The following is an 8109-nucleotide window of genomic DNA, read 5'->3' on the forward strand; positions in this document are numbered from 1 at the left end:
ATGGGGATGATAGGATCACGGAGCCTGATGTGGGAGAGGACACAGGCTGCAGAGTTCTGGATGATCTGCAACCTATGGAGGGAGGAGTTGGGGAGGCTGAGAAGCAAGGAGTTTGCATAGTCAAGCCTGGATGTTATGAATGCATGTATGAGGGTTTCAGCGGCCTGCAGTGTGAGATAGTGGCAGAGCCGGACGATGTTGCAGAGGTGGCGGAAGGCAGAGCGTGTCATGGCACGATGTGGGATAGAAAGGATAGTTGAGGGATAAACAAGACCCATGGTTCTGGACTGGCTTAGTAAAGTGAAATTATATATTTTCTGGTCATAAGCATTAAGTGGCCTTGCAATGCAAAGTGCGAAATAATTAGTTCAGAATATGGGTAAATTGGAACAATCATAAAACATGTTAATCATTAAAGTTAATTTATAAGGAAAGTTTATTATGGGATCAGCTCAGTGCTTGACCACAGTAAGGAACAAGCCAAGGAATACCTCAGTGGTTAGAGCACTCGTCTTGCAAGCAAGACACCTGGACTCAATTCCAGGCAAGGCAAAACCTTGGGTAAGTTTCCTTACTCCACACGCCCAATAATAATCCCTCCAAAAACAAAATAATAATAAATTGGTTATTTTCAATCCAGGACTGTTTGTGGGACAGTGCTGTGCGCAATTGGCTTCCGCGTTTCGCCCACAAATACGCAGTCAATTCACTTTACAGTATATTTTGTGAAGCGCTATGAGACGTCGATATAGCGCTTTTCACGTCAGGAGGAGGTCTCATTCACCCAAAATAGCAATTTTATTTGGTCAGTCTTAATAATTGGAAAACAAGCATTTGAATCTGCCTGGAGGCGGTATTTTATTAGAGGGCAGATGCCAGGGCCAGACTATGTAAAGACTGTACAAAAGAGTAAAATTCCTATGAATATTTGATGCACACATTACCCACTGCTTCCATATGAATGCAGTTCTCATTAATTCACTGTTTACTACAACAACAACTTACATTTATATACCACCCTTCATGCAGGATAACATCTCAGAGCACTTCAGTGTGTACACTGTGGAGTCATGATTTTACCACCTAACTGCTTTTCCTTCTGAAAACTAGACTTGTTCAATCCTATTTTTGTGGATGTCTATGGGTGCCTTTTGCCTTTGGAAAGAATAAAGGGTCTCTCCAGTTGCTGACAGTAGCATTGCCTGACATTTTGTTTGAGATCTTAGAGACTTACATCTACGTGCCTTTGGAAGGACTTTGTCCATGAGCCATAGTCTCTGGTCTTGCCATTACTGTTAAACACACCCCACAGTGTAAACTACCAAAGCACTCTGCAATGCCCTTATATATACTACACACCTGTCTGTAGTCTAATGACTCTGAGAACTTGCTTAGCAACCACATCCCAGGCCAACTGCGCTAATTGATTTATGATCCAGAATTCATTGGATACTGCTTGCTTAACCTAGCAAGGTCAACAGGTAAACCAGTCTAAGCACTTAAAAAGACTGTCATAAAAATGAGACATTACTGTTGCACAATGGGCACTTAGTGGGTTTGCAAGCTCAAACAGGATAACACCTACACAATAAAAGCCATTCAGGACAACAGTCAAGATGAATGTTCTCAGATTTAAAAAAATAAGCAAGTTCAACTGGGGAAGTGGTTGAATGTGCCTCTGATAAGAATGCAGCAAGCAGAATGTGGCAAGTGTTCCTGCTGTTAAAACTGAGCAAGAGTGAGAGCAAACTGGAGATATACACACACCTGTGGTAATGCCATCATTGGCACCCTAGATCTGCATGTAATTTTGTTGTTTGCCCTTTTTTCACCTTACAGACTGGGAGCCTTCCACTACCTCATAACAACAATATATAGCGGCCCCCCAAAAACATTTGCCCCCAAAAATGACTGAAAATAAAGTTTACACACTTTTTCTCTGAACTTGGGACAGTGCAGTGTACATTTTGAGTTATACAATACGTCCATGCAGATACTCACTGTGGATTGGCACCTGGTAAACTGCCTTATTCTAGTTTGAGGGGAGACATGATGCAGCTGTGAAAGTGTAGAAAGGCATGATTAATACAAATGTAAGCACAGAACTGAGAAGGTAAGTATAAAATTAACATACCACAAGCAAGACGTGGAAGGAATGTTTTGTTTCCCCCACCAAGGTATGCCACTCTGAGAAAGCAGGTGATGTTCAATGAATACCCTTTTAAAAAAGAGAAACATGGTTAGGAAGAGGATTGCAGGAAATAAGAGATCAGAACAGAGATATGTGCGTAGCTGTGTGTGCTGAGCTGCTAGTACAGTAGAAATGTCAAGCCAAGAAAAGCAACTGGCCAAGAATGAACTGTACAATACGTGATATAAGATTAAGTAGGTATTCTTGAACTCTGTTTGATTTACTTTTGAGGGGAGTAAGGCAGGGAAATGTTTGCAGAACCTTTTCTTAGAAGATTAAATAAATAAAGAAATGAATAAATTGTAGTCTCCAGGGTCTTGGAAAAGGAATGGTATTAATAATCTGCAAAGGTTAGTGCCATTTCACCTTTTGTGCTCTTAGTTTACCAGACAGGACAATTTAAACTGTTATGTACATAAAAACATACCGACTTGGAAAACTGGTGGATGCAGCCCAAAGTGTCCAGATAGCAATCCAAATCATTCACACTCACACAATGGGGGAGAAATTCTCCCTCAGTATAAACTTAGGTCTATATTTTTCCTAGAATTTTAAAGTGTACACATGTTGGGAAATTCTTAAATTTAATTTTAATTTGAAGCTTTTTGTGTAGTTCTTAAAATAATCGACAGAAAAATGGCTTCAAATGTATGACTGAATTAAAGAGTTTTTTTTAAAATGCTAAAATGTAAGTCTATCTTCTTTATTTTTCCAAAACATTATACTTTTACTCGCAGGAGAAGTCACTCAGGTTTGCTGTGTCGTTTTTCATATTTAAAATTCATTTGTGTTCCCGTTGATGGTGAAAAGTTTGGAATTGAATTTGGAGGCTGACTCAAAACTGATTTAAAAAAAAGACTTGAACATTATAATAAAAAAACCTCCACTGCTACTTCAAAGCAGTCAAGTGTCATAATTTTACAAATGAAAGTATAATTGAATAGCATCAATAAAATTATGGTTCTAAAATAGTTTGGAATTGAAGGTGTCTGTTTGACTGATTGCTTCAATAAAGAAGCCGATCTTCCATTCCCTACTAGTTCTTTCTACCATCCATTACATCTTAATTTGCAAAGCATGTGGAAATTACAATGTATGCATGGCTGTGAGTCTCTTTCAACAAATGCTCCAGGTTTGACTTTCACATGACGTGTGATCTAAAATGCAGTATTTTCAAACCAGAAACCGCTGTGCGAAATGCAAATTCCATATTATAACTGAAATTGCAGAATGAGTTTGCAAAATTGCTAGAAAAAAAACTGATATAAATCAGCATCTTGAAAGCTGCCTCAGGCTGTATTGTGGCCAGAGTTTTGCTTTCCAGCTTTTTGGGCATTTCCTCAATAGAGAAATAGCCTGAAAGCAAAGAGCTGGCTATAGCAGATGCCTCCAGTTTAGGAATACCGCATTTTGAAGCCCGGTCATTTTTATTTCACACTTATTGTAGCCTACAGATAGTCACAAGGAAAATCTTTATAAAATGCCGGATGATCAGCAACCAATCTCATTGTCCAAATACACAGGCCAGCGCAATGATGGATAGATCCAATTACCAAATATACAATAGTTTCCAATACATTTTTAGGACTAAGTGCTGAAAAAGATTAGATTGATTATGTTATGAAACACTTATCATTTTTTAAAGGAATACACTGTCATGATAGGCAATATGTCAAGATTGCCTATCATGACAGTGTATTCGGAGTCCTGTAGCATATTGGTTAGTGTGCTTGCCTCCCAAGCGAGATCACTTGGGTTCGATTCCCGGGCAAGGCAAAATCTTAGGCAAGTTTCCTTACTCCACATGCCTCTGTTTACCTAAGGGTAAGTAGAAAGCCATTGATAGTCGATTGGCAGATCGCTTTCTGAAGGTAATAATCCTTCCAAAAATAAATAAGAAGAATTTGGTTACTGAATGCACAACTGGTGTGGGACACTGCTGTGCGCAGTTGGCTGCAGCTTTACATCTACAAAATATACAGTCAATCACTTTACAGTATATGGAGTCCTGTAGCTCAGATGTTAGAGCGCTCACCTCACAAGTGAGAGACCTGGGTTTGATTTCTGACAGGGGAAAACCTTGGGCAAGTTTCCACAACTGTTTGTGGTGCACTGCTGTATGCAATTGGCTGCTGTGCTTCGCCCAAAAATTTACAATCAATTCACATTATAGTATATTCTGTGAAACACTTTGAGATATCTCTATGACGTGATAAGGTGCTATATCAAAGGCAAGAATTGTAATTATTATAAGATACACAATGCTGCTTAGATCCAAACGTTGATTAAAGTCTTTCTTTCACTAATCTCTTTGCTGATTTGCCAAAATAAAACTGTTTGTAATATTTCTAGAAAAAGTAATTTATGACTCTTCTACAAAGCAATTCCACTATTTGTATAGATCAGACAAAAGCTGAAATCAAGGAGGAGCAATGGGTTTGCACACTGTTCTTTTCGTTCTGCCATCTATATTTAAATCTAGCCAAACCTCAGTTTGGGTGAGACTCTTTCTGTCTCATCTAGCTCCTGTTGGAGGTGAGCTCAAAGCATAAATGTTGTCCAAGATTTTTGTCAATTACCACCAAGTTGATTTAAAAAAACATAAACAGATTGTATTTATACATTGTCATTCACATCGGGAGAATCTCGCAAAGACCTGGGCAGTGGAAGGGTTTGTATTTGTGGGAAAAAAGCACTCGCAGTTCCATAGTACCTAATCATATTGAAACATCTTAAAGTACTTCATAAGTAATTGCCGTCAAATGCAGTGATCCACTTTTTGTAGACATTCACATTGTCAAGGTCCCACAAACATGAGGTGGCTGATTGACTAAGATTGTTGGGGATTGTTGGCCAGGAGCTTATGGCTCTTTTCAAATAGTGCCATAAGATCTTTAATATCCACCCGAACAGGCAAATGAGACCTTGATTTAATTTCTCGTCCAAAGTAAGGTTCATTCAGAGGTCACAAGGACAGTAGGCGTGGTGAAAGAAACATTCACACTGTATTTGCCAATACTGACATTACCTGTTTTTATTAACATAAATAAACTCACTATTTCTCACCACCACCATCCTCCCACTCAATGGAAGGAACACATGAGAAGCTGTTTCGTTAGTTTGATCAATAATTTAATTGGTTCAAAAGAACAAACTTTCACTTTATTTAATATACAGTGCCAGTACTTCAGTAAAGCTACAATATTGAATCGTTTTGTAACTTAGTCCATTTAAAAAAAAGTTTTGTGAAAGTCAGCAATATTCTGCCAATTCATTAAGTTCAAATACGACCTATATAGCATTTGAAAATTAAACCTTAGTTTATTTGCTTAGTCTAATATAAAACAGTCATTCTGTATGCTGGATGATGCAATTAAACTAAAGGAAAAACAAAGAAAGCACTGAACAAAATCAGTGGGTAAAGGAAATTTAGACAGTACATCCATCTAATTGCACTTCAGCAAAGGGAGAAGCAAAGCACGTTGTTTAACCTTTAGCTGTGTTATTCACTCAAGTATTTTAATTTAAGACCATTTGATGAAAGGAAACAAAGGTTTATTGTCACAAAGCATCAAAAATGCAAAAGAACTGAACTTTTCTAGCCACTGGAAAGCTGCGGAAAAAAATAGCATTTTGAAGCCTCACTCCAAATTCCCCCCCCCCTCTCACATCAGTCCTAAATTGTAGTGCCATTTGCTAACGAGTCTACTGTACTAGGAAATGATAGACATTACGCTAGCATTAGGCAGGCTTATGAGATCAGAGCTAACATAACTATTTTATAGATCCCAGTTGAAAATAAAGAGTCTTTATCTGCTCTTTTTGTATGTTTAGATTTCCACAAAAGCCTCTGTTTCATCTGTTGCAAGGATGTTTGATGAAAGGCAACAAGCTGTGGTTTGAAGTGTTTCATTTGTAAAGATATATAGTGGAGCACAGACAGCACCATAAATAACAAGAGCACAATCCAATCTCAAGGTTCTGTTGAGAGCATAGCTCCAGCACTTTATGAACATGGTCTGAACCCTGAGGTTGGATTAGTGCTTCAAATTCACTTACAGGCTTTTCAGATTAATTATAGTGAGAATATATATTTATATGGCAGTAAATTTCCATTTATTAGCTGTTTTTGTACTGGTGGAGTGTGTTCTGCTGCCTCGTTCAGTTGATACAAGGGTTTCTTGATGGTATTTGAAGATATAGTTTCAATAACTCACTGAATAAGCCCTGCCTGGCTACTGATAAAGCTTCATCTTCTGTTGATGTAAGAGAATGATGAACAAGAACATTACAGCATACACTAAGCATCCAAAATGACATGTTGGCTTGTGTGAAAAAAAAGCAGAACATTTTCCTCAATTGATATAGATATTCTTTTTTCTTAAACTGGAAAAACAAATGCTGTGTTAATAAATGTTAACTTTAATTTCATTCATGATCTGCAAGAAAAATGTACTTGCCTGGGGTGAAAGGTGCATGTTTGCATCCAGTTTATGAACATTAATTTTCTTATACCAAGTTTTTTTTTACCTTTAATGAAGTAATGCATCGTTTTAAGTTTATGAAGAATTTGCTGTATAAAACTTCAGATCCACAAAAAGAAATTGCATTCATATAGTGCACTTAGCATAGCACATAACATCTCAGAGTGCTTTACAGAAGTCACAAGATCACAAGATTGATCTGAATGAAGACAGCCCTTTGGCCCATCCGATCTTACCCCCCCAGAACACCCACACTACTGTTGTCCCATCACTGCATCAAGCTACTTTTTTAAATGAGTCCAATGTTCTGGCATCCACCACCTGTGGAGTCCTGTAGCTCAGTGGTTAGAGCACTCGCTTTGCAAGTGAGAGACCTGAGTTCAATTCCAGGCAGGGCGAAACCCTGGGCAAGTTTCCTTACTCCACACAGAGCCTAATAATAATCCCTCCAAAAAACCCAAAACAATAATTAAAAATTGGTCATTTTCAATCTACGACTGTTTGTGGGACATTGCTGTGCGCAATTGGCTGCCGCGTTCGCCCACAAATATACAGTCAATTCACTTTACAGTGTGTTCTGTGAAGCGCTTTGGGACGTCCTCCCGACGTGAAAAGCGATATATCAAATGCAAGGATTATTATTATTATTATTATTATTATTATCTTTCCTGTTAACCTAGTTCTAGTTGATTACCCTCTGTGTAAAGAACAACTTCCTGGTATCTGTCCTGAAGTTGCCCTTTACAACTCTAAACCTATGTCCCCTTATTCTACAGTCATGATGCATTCTAAAGTTTACTGTTCAATCCCATTTAAAACTTTGTACACTTCCAAGAGGTCCAAGTCGTTAAGTCATTCTCTCAAGACTCAAGAACGCTAGCTTGTCTAGTCAAAAGTGGGGCTAGCCACTAAGCAGAGGAAAGGGAGAGGCAGAGGGGGATTGTGACCATAAACATAGTCAAAGAGGTAGGTTTTAAAGTGGGACTTTAAGATAGATAAAGGGAGGGGCAAGACAGAGGAGGGAGTTCCAGTGGATAGGAGCAGAGAATCTGAAAGCTCGGTCATGATAATATATAAACATACTATATATAACATTATATATTATTATTGCATATTAAAAGAGCAGAGAATCTGAAAGCTCAGTCATGACGGTGACGTGGATAGGGCAGAGGTGCACAGCAGACGGTCGTGCAGCAAGCCTCAGTTACAGAATGGAGGAGGGTGAGCAGTGGATTCTTGTTACGACAGATTAAGGATTCAGTGTGGAAGGAATCTTTTGGGAAACTCGTGTATATGCTTGTTGGCTCAACCCCTGCCTGAAACTGTTGCTGTGAGATAAAATTTATGGTTCATGTAACAATTATTACAGCAAATGGGCCAGAGAAGGATCCCCCCTCCCCCCCACACACACACACACTGCCCACCATTTTAATA

This window comes from Callorhinchus milii, unplaced genomic scaffold (assembly GCF_018977255.1).
Source record: "Callorhinchus milii isolate IMCB2004 unplaced genomic scaffold, IMCB_Cmil_1.0 Scaffold4, whole genome shotgun sequence".
Lineage (NCBI taxonomy): Eukaryota > Metazoa > Chordata > Chondrichthyes > Chimaeriformes > Callorhinchidae > Callorhinchus > Callorhinchus milii.